Below are 13,332 nucleotides of genomic sequence, written 5' to 3'. Positions count from 1 at the left end.
TCACATTGGAAACATTGGTAGTGTGTAAGCTTTTTTTTTTTTTTTCTCAATAACACTACATCTCTTCAAATGCAGGTAAAAATAGTTTTCAACATTCATTTCTACAAGACCAAGTTCCAAATAACTTTGCCCTCCATCTCTCATCCCTTGTTCCTCTCCAAAACAGCATACAATCTGATATGGGTTGCTTATGTACAATCTTTCCAAACATACTTTCATATTTGTTATGCTAGGATGTTAAGTTCCTAATCAAATAATGTGTTTTATATTTAACCAATTTTTTATAATACATTTGTTCTATTTTTGTTCTTATCTTAAAAAAATGAAATGATCTACACTTTTAAATAAAAAGTGGATATAATATATTGAATTAAAAGGTCAAACTGTGGGTTTATTATGCTATTTTTATAGGATACATGAAACAAAGGTTACAAACACTGTATGGAATATTCTGTTCACACCTGGTAGAGGCTAATATTTCTACAATAATATCTAGAAGGCAATGGGAGGATTAATAGTATTGTGAGGAAGAAGTAGCAGAGATTCAAGCTGGGAGTAAATGTATGAATTCTATTTATTTATGCAATATTTATATTATACTATTCAAAGTATTTTTCATGATACAATAATCTGTATATAATTTAAAATAAAATAACTAATCATATAATTAAGATGCAAATCTACTTTTTTTTGGTAGGCATTATGTTGTTCCTGGATATACCAGGTACCTTTTTGTGAGGATACCTGTGCTTGGACTATAGTTTTCAAGTCTGGGAACCCACATTTTAATAAAGATATAAGACGAAAAGCACCCAAAGGAACATGATCATGACTGTAAACTATGTTGCATTAAAATGGGACAATGGAAGGGGATGATTATGGTTTATGTGATACATATGCACATACATATAGGTTATGATGTGTATGTGTATCATATACAATATACTATATAAAATATATGTATCATATACAATATGCTATATAAGCTACTTTTCTTTTTCTTTATAAACAATTAAATAGAATTTTATTTTCTCCATTTAAAAAAAAAATCTAGGTTCATTGGTATTAATTCTCAACCTTCTATGACATTTGCAGCATCTCCAAATTTAGTTTCATCTCCAAATTTCATGAACTTACTGCTTATTCCCTCTTTCTGTTGTTGAATAAAAATGATCTATGGAACAAGGTCTTCCACCCCACTGTGGCAATCCCCAGCTGCCTCTTTATACACAAAGCACATTATCATTTATAACTTGCTTCTGTCTTTGGTTTTTCAACCAATTAGAATGCAAATAGCAAGAATCTTATCAAAAGCAATTATGCAAATAAAATTTCCAGTAACAAGAAGTACAAACATTACCTTTTTTGTCTAACTTTGTATTTTTTTTTTATTCTGACATAATTTTGTTTTCATGTGGCTAGCTTACATCTTTTAGGAATTTCAAAAATAATTCACATATATAGAATACTATAAGATTTGTAACGTGCTTTATGTTCATATTCTCATTCAGTGCTCATGTCAAATGATTTTATCATTTCCTTTCTAAAGATGGTAAGCACAGGAACAGAGGTTAAGTAACTTGCTTAGGTTCAGACAGATAAATAAATGTCTGAAGATTAAGAATGTGTGTATGTGTGTATGTGTGTGTGTGTGTGTGTGTGTGTGTGTGTCTGTGCACACATATATATATATCTATCTAAAGTGTCATATAAAGATGTTTTGTATATGTATACATATACATATGTATACATATATACATACATACATATACATATATATATATATAGTAAATACACCCTAGGTTAAGAATACTTGGAAGTACTGTGTGTGGCTATTTATCTTATATATGTAAATTATATTTCAATATAATATTTTTTTAAATAATCCAATGTATTTTATCTTAAGCTTTTAAAAATATTCTGTGATAGATAAGCTTGACCAGACTGCCAAATAAAAATATTTTCGACAGACAAAAAAGGTAAGAACCTTTGTAGTATGTTTTTCTGTTTTTTCCCCTATGTTTCTCTGTAGCATAATTAGAATTTTAAAAGTGCAACATGATTTAGTTTCAAGGACAAGACAGAAAATAGGAAACCTTTAACCTTCATAAAAGATTCATTTCTTGGTTTGATCAAAACAGTCTGCCAGTTGATATGGTTCTATGACCAGTACCAGCAGATAGGATAATATCTTTCTTATTTATTTTATATATAATCATGCATAGTTCACAGAAGGGAATGTTGAGGTCTCCCAGTGGTATGTACTTTTTTTTTTTTTTTTACAGTCTGTTTTCTACTGTAATCAATTAAACTTTTTCTTCAGAATTTGAATGTTTACACTTAAATAGGTCTATTTTAGAAAAAGAAATGAACAAACTATTAATCAATTTCAGAAGAAACATTTTCAAGGCCAGTTGGATTACATGTGAATTCTACCAAACAGCTAAAGAACAATGAATTCCAATACTATATAAACTATTTGAAAAAATTGGGAAAGAAGGATTCCTACCAAATTCCTTTTATGACACAGATATTGTGCTGATATCTAAACCAGGTAGGATGAAAGCAGAAAAAGAAAATTATAGACCAGTTTACCTAATGAATATTGATGAAAAAATCTTAAATAAAATATTAGCAAAGAGATTACAGAAGGTCATCTCTAGAATAATACACTATGAGCAAGTAGGATTTATACTAGAAATGCAGGGCTGCTTCAATATTAGAAAAACTATTAACATAAATGACTATATCAATAGCCAAACTAACAAAAATCATATGATTATCTCAATAGATGCAGAAAAAAGCAAATTGACAAAATCCAAAATGCATGCCTATTAAAAACACTAGAGAATAGAGGAATAAGTGGACTTTTGCTTTAAATGATCAGCAGCATCAGCAAATATTATATGCAATGGAGATAGACTAGAACCATTCCCAATAAGATGTGGGTGAAACAAGGTTGACCACTATCACCATTACTATTGAATGTTGTATTAGAAATGTTAGCTTTGGCAATAAGAGAAGGAAAAGAGATTAAAGGAACTAGAGTAGGAAATGAAGAAAACCAAATTATCACTTTTTGCAGATAATATGATGGTTTTCTTAGAGAATCCTGGGGAATGGATTAAAAAGCTACTAGAAAGAATTAAAAACGTTAGCAATGTTGCAGGATATAAAATAAATCCACATAAATCATGAGTATTTTTATATATTACCAACAAAGTCCAGCAGCAAGAGATAGAAAGAGAAATTCCACTCAAAATAACTGTATATGGTTTCCAAAATGAGAAATTTGTTGTTACTTATTTTGAATCATCCATGATGTTCTGCAAGGTATATGATAATGGCTTTTACGTCTTTCTTTTTCTCTTTTGTTTTTTTCCATATTTTGTATTTGTTTCAAATAAACATTTGTGTGTGTGTGAGAGTGTGTGTGTATGTGTATAGAATGGCATAAAAATAGTTGGGTGAATTATGGTATATGAAAGTTATTGAATATTATTGTTTTGTAAAAAATGACCAGCAGGATGATTTCAGAGAAGGCTGGAGAGACTTACATGATCTGATTTTTTTCTCTGCAACATGATAATTGTATAAATATATATCCATATATTGGATTTAACATATACTTTTACCATGTTTAACATGTATTGGACTACTTGCTATATAGGAGAGAGCATGGAGGAAGGAGGAGGGGGGATTTGGAGCACATGGTTGAAGAATTGTCCACACATGTAATGTCCAGACTTGCTCTCTGGAAGGCCTCAGGATCAGAGAGAGTCAGGATCAATCAAAGGTTTTGGTCTTTAGGAGGAGAAATGAAGAAGGCAGACAAACAGCCATGTGGCTCATCAAAGATAGATCCTGGACTCTAGACTTTAGAGTCTGAAGTCTTCCCTGATGAACAAGCTATGGCAGAGAGACTCTAACTCTCTCCCTCAACCCTCCAATCCTTTCCTATGATTACCTCATCACAACACATTCAGCAGGTGCCAATCTTGAGAAGAGCCATCAAATCACCATATCATCTAAGTATATGTTTATAGAACCATTATCTCACATTGAGCAGATATTTAGCCTTAAGTATTCTGCTGTCTTAGACTCAAGTACACCTTTTCAGAGTTCCAGCCCTTTGCAATCTTTCCACCCCTCTACACAAGCATATGTTTTTAAAAATCAAAAAAAAAAAAAACTTTAATTATAAAAGAAAAATTAAGAAAAAACTTTTTTGCCTCAATATGCATTGATACAATTGTTTTATAGTTTTATTTACTCTACATTTATTCTTCCTGATTTAGATATTAAAAACCATATTTATGCCATGAAAAAAGAATTTGAGTCTTTATTATAACAGATGATATATGTATTATTTGGATTATTTTTTCTTTAAGTATTTTTTGCAATATACTTGTAAATCCATTTTGTGCTACAAATTTTTCCTTAGGGAGTTCATTTTTGGCACATTCAATTTCATTTTCTAAGATAAAATTATTTAAATATTCTACTTCCTCTACTGTTAAGATGGACAGTATATATTTCTGTAAATACTTATCCATCTTACATTTTTGCAAATAGTTATCCATATTACTTACATTACTTACTTATTTACATTAATACATATATTATATATGATATATATACATAATATAATACATATATTATTAGCATAATTGACTATATTCAACAAACTAAAGTGCAACACTCATTCCTATTTGAAAAAAAAAACTAGGGAGTAAGAGAATAAATGGGCTTTTCCTTAAAATGATCAATAGCTTCTATTTAAAACCATCAGCAAGCATCATATGTAATGGGAACAAACTAGAACCATTCCCAATAAAATCAGGGGTGCAACAAGTTTGCCCATTATCACCATTAATATTCAATGTTATATTAGAAATGTTAGTTTTGGTAATAAGAGAAGAAAAAGAGATTAAAGGAATTAGACTAGACAGTGAGGAAACCAAATTATCATTCTTTGCAGATGATATGATGGTATACTTAGAGAACCCTAGAAAATCAACTAAAAAATACCTAGAAACAATCCATAACTTTAACAAAGTTTCAGGATACAAAATAAAACCTCAGAAATAATCAGCATTTTTACATATTACCAAAAAGTCCAGCAGCAAGAAATAGAAAGATTTATTAAAATAAATATTGATAATATAAAATATTTGGGACTCTACCTGTCAAGGCAAAGTCAGAAACTGTATGAACACAACTATAAAATACTTTCTACACAAATAAAGTCAAATCTAAGCAAATGGAAAAAATATAAAGTGTTTTTGGATAGGACAAGCAAATATAATAAAAGTGACAATACCACCTAAATTAATCTACTTATTTAGGACCATACCAATCAAACCCTGAAGAAATTATTTTACAGATGTAGAAAAAAATAATAACAAAGTTCATCTGGAAGAACAAAAACTCAAGAATTTCAAGGGAATTAATGAAAAAAATGCAAATGAAGGTGGTCTAGCTGTATCAAATCTAAAACTATATTATAAAGCAGCGGCCATCAAAACCATTTGGTACTGGCTAAGAAATAGGAGTTGACCAGTAGAATAGATTAGGTTCACAGGACAAAATAGTCAATGGATATAGTAACCTAGTGTTTGACAAACCCAAAGACTCTAGCTTTTGGGATAATAATTCACTATTTGACAAAAACTGATAGGAAAATTGGAAACTAGTATGGCAGAAACTAGGCATTGACCCAAACCTAACACCGTATATCAAGGTAAGTTAAAAATGGGTTCATGATCTAGACATAAAGAATGATATGAACAAATTAGTAGAACCTAGGGTAACTTGCCTCTCAGATCTGTGGAGAAAGAAAAAATTTGTGACCAGAAGAACTGGAGATCATTATTGATGACAAAATAGATAACTTTGATGATATTAAGTTTAAAAGTTTTTGAACAAAAGAAAACTAAAGCAGACAAGATTAGATGGGAAGTAATAAATTGAGAAAACTTTTTTTACATTCAAGAGTTCTGATAAAGGCCTCACTTCTAAAATATATAGAGAATTGATTCAAATTTATAAGAATTAAAGCCATTCTCCAATTGATAAATGACTAAAAGATATGAACAATTTTCAGACAAAGCAATTGAAACCATTTCTAGTCATATAAAAAAGTGTTTTAAATCACTATTAATCAGAGAAATGCAAATTAAGACATCTCTGAGACACCACTAGACACCTCTCAGATTGGCTAAGGTGACAGAAAAAGACAATGATGAATTTTGAAGGGGATATGGGAAAACTGGGACACCGATACATTGTTGGTGGAATTGGGAATGAATCTAACCATTCTGGAGAACAATTTGAAACTATGTTCAAAAAATTATCAAACTATGCATACCCTTTGATCCAGCAGTATATCTACTGGGCCTATATTCCAAAGAGATTTTAAAGGAGAAAAAGGGACCCACATGTGCAAAAATATTTGTGGCAGCCCTTTTCATAGTGGCAAGAAATGGGAAACTGAGCAAATGCCCATCAGTTGGAGAATATCTGAATAAATTACAGTATATGAATGTTATGGAATATTATTGTTCTGTAAGAAATGATCAGCAGGATGATTTCAGAGAGGCCTGGAAGGACATATATGAACTGATGTTAAGTGAAATAAGCAGAACCAAAAGATCATTGTACACAGCAATACAAGACTATACGATGATCAATTCTGATGGTCTTGGCTCTCTTCATCAATGAGATCATGCAGGCCAGTTCCAATGACATTGTAATGAAAAGAGCCATATATATCCAGAGAGAGAACTATGGGAACTGAGTGTGAACAAAATATAGCATTCTTTTTGTTGTTGTTTGCTTGCATTTTATTTTCTTTCTCATCTTTTTTTTCTGGTTTGATTTGGTTTTTCTTGTGTAGCAAGATAATTGTCTAAATATGTATGCATATATTGGATTTAACATATATTTCTACCATGTTTAACGTATATTAGATTACTTGCCATGTAGGGGAGGAGTTGGGGGAAGAAGAGAAAAACTGGAACACAAGGTTTTGCAAAAGTTAATGTTGACTAATTATCCATGCATATGTTTTTAAATATAAAAAGGTTTCATTTTTTAAAAATCTAAAATTTTTTTTGAATGTTTATACCCTTTGTTCTATATACATATTCATTGTTTTTATTACTTCATTGTCTATAATACCTTTTAGTTAGATGTAGTTTTCCTACTTATTTAATTTTGGCTAATTTTGCTTTTTCTCTAAGTTCACAAATGCTACTACTTTCTGTTATGAGTCAGAACTCTGAACTTGAAACAAGGTGTTGTCAGTGGAATCGATAAAGACAATGGTAGTTCAGTATATGTACTTATTACTTAATATAGTTCTATAAGATTCACACCTATGATAAGAGAGCATATAAGCTTGGACAAACTCAGCCAGTATCAGAACTAGGGAAGACAGAGACCGGGGCAGTGGTCCTCCTGCCTCCCTCACAGAAACCAAGACAAATTCAGGAGGACTCAAGAGGGCTGGCCTAGGCCCCAGGCAAGGAGATAATAAAGGATTGGGACTTTAACCCCTGGCTACTCATGTGGTGATTACTGAACTGAAAGGAAGGCTGCTCCCAAAGACCCCAAGGAAACCAAACCAAGAAGAACTTATAACTTTCTTTTTTATTTTTAACTCATTTGAAGCATGATATATAATATTTTAACTCCTTATTTTAATTATGTTTTTTTTTTTGTAGGCCACATATTGTTGTATTCTGATTTCTAACACATTCTGCTATGTCTTTCTGTTTTTTGTTTGAATTCACACACACACACATACACATTTACAGTGATATTTACTAATTGTTACTAATTGTTCATTTATTTCCATACTATTTTCTTATATTTATCATTCTCTCTCTCCGTCTCTGTCTCTTTTTCTATTTGTCTCTCTCTGTCTTTCTGTGTCTCTGTCTCTCTCTCTCTCTTAGGGAATGCCTCAGGGCCCTAGTCCAGGAAATCCTTGATTATGTCTATTGCAGGCAAGTTGAGTCAAAGGAATTTATTTTTACAGTTTTGTTTTTATTTTTATTTTGGTGTGTGTGTGTGTGTGTGTGTGTGTGTGTGTGTGTGTGTTAGTGGAGTTTTTCCAAATTGTTTGTAGGCAGCTGGGAGATAGTTCGAGCTTTATAATTCAAAACATTTAAAGGAATGCTCAACAATGACGATGAACTCTGTATGCTTTCTATGACTTGTAAAGTTTTATTCTGGATATTAAAAAATAATAATAAATCAGTTGTCCTATTCACTCACCCTGAGGTTGTCTTTAGCAAGACTAAGTTGTCATGCATAATATTCATCTCCCTTTGAAGTTAAAAAAGATAAAAATGAAGGATGTGAGCAGATTGCATGGAAAAATGTCAATTGCAGTCTCTGAAGTTTTCTGTTTAGTCCTTACACTTTTCAAACAGGTTCTTTACTTTTAAATCATGGAAATCCCTCTAGGCTCATGCATTTTAAACTCCTAGCTTTTATTCTCAAAGTACATTGAGTTACCCATTACCTTGGGAAAATGCTTTCTCTATCTGCTTATGTGTGTTCTCTGTCCCTCCTTAACTCATTCTAATCCTTAAGAACACTGGCTCCCAGCAGCTAATTCCTTTGTAACCAAAACTCAGAAGGCTAAACTGCCTTCGGCAGCAGAAACAAATTGGACTGCCTTTCAAAGTAAGCCAAACCCCTTTCCACAAATGGCTCTTTCCTCATATAAAGAACTGAATAGGGGCAACAGTGGATAGAGCAGCAACCCTGAAGTCAGGAGGACCTGAATTCAAATTTGGTCTGAGATACTTAACACTTCCTAGCTGTGTGACCCTGGGCAAGTCACTTAATCCCAATTGCCTGAGAAGAAAGAAAGAAAGAAAGAAAGAAAGAAAGAAAGAAAGAAAGAAAGAAAGAAAGAAAGAAAGAAAGAAAAAAAAAACATAAAATAAAATAAAGAAAGAAAAAAGGAACTGAGTAACAAAAACATCACCAAAGTTTTTTCTCCAGAATGTGGATAGCTTGATTGTTTTTGTCACCATATTATTCATATTATGATCCATACTTGGTGCCTATGAGGCAGTAAAATATGCTGATGTGATATTTCAGGAAAATAATTCTGCATTTCTCTTTAACTCTACTTTCTGTTTTCTCCCTCCAATCAAAAGCAATTATGACTCATTCTGTACTGCCGGAGACACAGAGCAAGATAGAGATCAGAAAACAATTTAATAATTTATTTAATGGAGAGATTTGTGGGATCAAATGGATTCATGGTTTCATCCCAGGGCTGAATGAGACTATCGTCTCAAAGAATCCAGCAGTGAATGTCAGATACAAGATTCTTTTATAGGGTAAGAAGAACAATGACATAATGGGGGAGGTACCTGGATGGAGATGACCTAATGAGGGGAGACACCAAGAATGACATAATGGAAGAAGGCACTTAGGATGGCATAATGGGAGGTATTGGAGAGGCTCCTGATATTCTAATGATATCTAAAAGGGATAAAGATTTTTATCCTATCAAACATTAAGAGGGAATGGTTACAACCTAAGGCAGAGTAACTGAACAGGACAATTAGGGAAACTGGATCAAGACATTAAAAGAGAACTGTGGCACAGCAATTCTAAAACAGTGGTTAAAAAGGCAAAAGAAACATCTTGTAAAATTTTCATTTGTCATGTAGTATCTTGCAAAATTTTCATTTGTCGTGTAGTATACTTTGAACTCAAACTGAATTTTATACATTTTCTTATCTTTAAAATTTCCAACAAGATTAAAGGTAATATTATGGAGGACAAATTTTGGGCCACTAGAGATTCAATGGGAATTTCAAATTTCAATGTGATTTTCTAATTTCTTCTTAGGTTAAAGTAACTTGAAATATAGGGATCCAAAAAGGTTGGGGGTCATGGACTCAGTGCGGTAAGGTGTCTAAAAAGAATCTGCAGGATTGAACCAATATTTAAGTCAAGGAGCAAAGTTTATTGTAATTGTAATGTCAATTGAAGTGGGTGGTGGTGGTGGTGGTGGTGGTTAAATTCCAAAGAATTTAGTCAAGAATCTGAAGTAAGAAAACACATTTATTTAGTTCTTCATGTTTTGATATGCTAATTTTATGGCCTAACAGTAGAACTGGGGAATGGTCTCAGGAATTTGGTTATCACTGACCAGCAGACCTAGGACTATCCTAAACCCAGAAGACTTGTGAATCTTTAACGGACAAGATTGTCACAACAAAAAGGTTAGAGAGTCTCATTATCACTAATATATCTTTCCTGGTCTAAGGGATGAAATATCATTATATTCCTATTCCTTTTACAATAATTAACAGAAAAACATCATTCTTAGATCAGAAGGCCTCAAGGTCACAGATTCCAAAGTAGATGATTTAGATTTGACATATTGTTAAAAAAGAGATGATGTGGGTGAACCCCTGAAACTCTCCTCTGACAGAAACCCACCCTTCAGGGCAGTTAAGTAATCTCATTCAATTGGACATCTTGACCTGATATTTCTATTGAGTGGCTTGAAACTCCAAGATAAGTACTCTTTTTTCAACTGGAAATCTAGGCCTGGGGGTATTGACAACATTGAAGGAATTTTATTCCTGGGCCAAAGCCCCAGACTGCCAATAAAACACAACTTTGAACCCCAAATCTTTGCAGAAGTCCAAAGTAGGGTTATGCTTTGCCAACAAAGCTCTCTCTTGGCAAAACTGCCTGCCAGGACTCCTGCTTGCTGTGATGATATCCTTTTCTCAGTGTTAACTTTTATCTCCCTCACAGTATCTTACCACTAAGAAGTCTGTCTTCCTAGGAAAGCTGGCTTCTCAGTGCCAATAAAATTTTCTTTTGCCTCAGACTTTCTGGTTTGCAACCGGAGGATATCTTTCACATTGGACCTGCAAAGACCAGAGGAGATTCTCCACCCCAATTCTCATACCACTAGCACCACATCAGAAACACTTTAGATTCAGGCAACCTTAAAATTATTGCTGTCTCCCCTAGAAGGTATATCCTTCATTATCTTGAACTTTTCCAACAAGATCTAACATAATCTTCTGGAAGACAAATTTGGGGCCATTAGTGATTCAATGTGAATTTCAAATTTAAATGTAAATTTCTCATTTCTTTTTAGAGTAAAGTAACTCAGAATATACCCATAACAGAATCTAATTTTGCATTTCATTACTAATGGGCATACTTTAGTATTGCAGTCAGCCACAGCAGGAATAGGAAAATTTAAGATTTTGGTTTCTCTTATTCTAATATCTAATTCCTATGTGTTCAACCTACTATCTCAGCTAGAGGAACATTTACTAGCCTTTTCTTCTTGCTACGTGACATTTTATTTTCCCTTACTACCAGTTTTAATTTCCACTGATTTATGAAAAAATATCAGTAAAGATGATTATTCCACAGTGAAAGATCTTCAGCTAAAATGGTCAGCATTAGGAAATAAAATACATAAATAATCCCATTTTAGAAAAAGTAATTGAACAAGACATTAATGAATTGTCCATGAAAAAATATTCAGGGCCAAATGGATTAACAAGTGAATTCTACCAAACAATTAAAGAACAATTAATTCCAATATTATGTAAACTATTTGGAAAAATAGATAAAGAAGAAATCCTGCCAAATTCCTTCTATGACATAAATAGAGTACTGATACTTAAAACAGGAAGTGCCAAAACAGAAAAAGAAAACTACAGATCAATCTCCCTAAAAAAAAAAAAATGCAAAATTTTAAAATAAAATATTAGCAAAGAAATTACAGCAAATTATCATCAGGATAATAAATTATGATCCAGTGGGATTTATATCAGGAATGCAGGGCTGGTTCAATATCAGGAAAACTATAGCCATAATTGACTATACAACTAAACTAGGCCTGGGGGCATTGACAACATTCAAGGAATTTTATTCAACAGAAGGCCAAGCTTCTAACTTGCCTTAGATAATAAAACTAAGAAAAATCATGTGATAAACTCAAAAAATAGAGAAAAAGCTCTTGACAAAATACAGCAATCATTTCTATTAAAAACACTAAAGAGCATAGGGATAAAGGGAGCTTTCCTTAAATAATAAGCAGCATTTATATAAAACAAACAACAAATATTATTTGTAATGGAGAGAAGCTGGACACATTCCCAATAAGATCAGGGATGAAACAAAGATGCACATTATCAACACTATTATTCAACATTGTACTAGAAATATTGGCTTTAGGAATAAGAAAAGATAAATAAATTAAAGGAATTAGAGTAGGCAATAAGGAGATAAAACTATCACCTTTGCAGATGATATGATAATATACTTAGAGAATCCTAGAAAACCATTCAAAATATACTTGAAATAATTAACAATTTTATTGCAAGATATAAAATAAACCTCACACAAATCCTCAGCATTTCTATATATTACTGAAAAAAGCCCATCAGCAAGAGATAGAAAGAAAAACTATATGAACACAATTACAAAACACTTCTCATATAAATAAAGTCAGATCTATATAATTGGAAAAATATCAATTGCTATGGGTAGGCTGAGCTAATATAATAAAAATGACAATTCTACCTAATTTGGCCTATTTGTTCAATGCCATACCAATCAAACTGAATATATATACACATGTATGTATATATACTTAGAAAAAATAATAGCAAAATTCATCTGGAAGAAATAAAGGTCAAGAATATCAGGGGAATTAATGAAAAAAATACAACGGATGGTAGCCTAGCAGTACCAGATCTAAAACTATATTATAAATCAGTGGTCATCAAGACCATTTGGTACTGGCTAAGAAATAGAATGATGTATCAGTGAAATGGATTAGATACATATGACATAATAATCAATAACTATAGTAATCTAGTATTTGGTAAAACCCCAAACTCTAGCTTCAGGGATAAGAATTCACTATTTCACAAAAATTGCTGAGAAAACTGGAAAATAATGTCAGAAACTCAACATAGACACACATCTCACACCCTGAACAAAATAAGATTAAAATGGCTATACGATTTGGGTATAAAGGGTTATACCATAAGCAAAAGAGGAGAGCAAAAGGTACTTTAGTGTAATGTCCAGACTAGCTCTCTGGAGGATCTCTGGACTGGCCTTGGTCTTAGGTGGAGAAGTGATGAAGGCAAAAGAGCCACCACCAGGATGGTCAAGGATGGTCAAGGATGGTCGAGGATGGTTAAGGATGGAGTCTGGAGTCTGGAGTCTGGAGTCTGAGATTGAGCTCCAGCACACACACACCCTCCTTTCCAGTTGTTTCAGCTCTTAAGTCCTTAGTTGTTGGAGTTC

The sequence above is a fragment of the Antechinus flavipes genome, chromosome 4, assembly GCF_016432865.1.
Source record: "Antechinus flavipes isolate AdamAnt ecotype Samford, QLD, Australia chromosome 4, AdamAnt_v2, whole genome shotgun sequence".
In the NCBI taxonomy this organism is placed as follows: Eukaryota; Metazoa; Chordata; class Mammalia; order Dasyuromorphia; family Dasyuridae; genus Antechinus; species Antechinus flavipes.
This window is presented reverse-complemented; position numbering follows the sequence as displayed.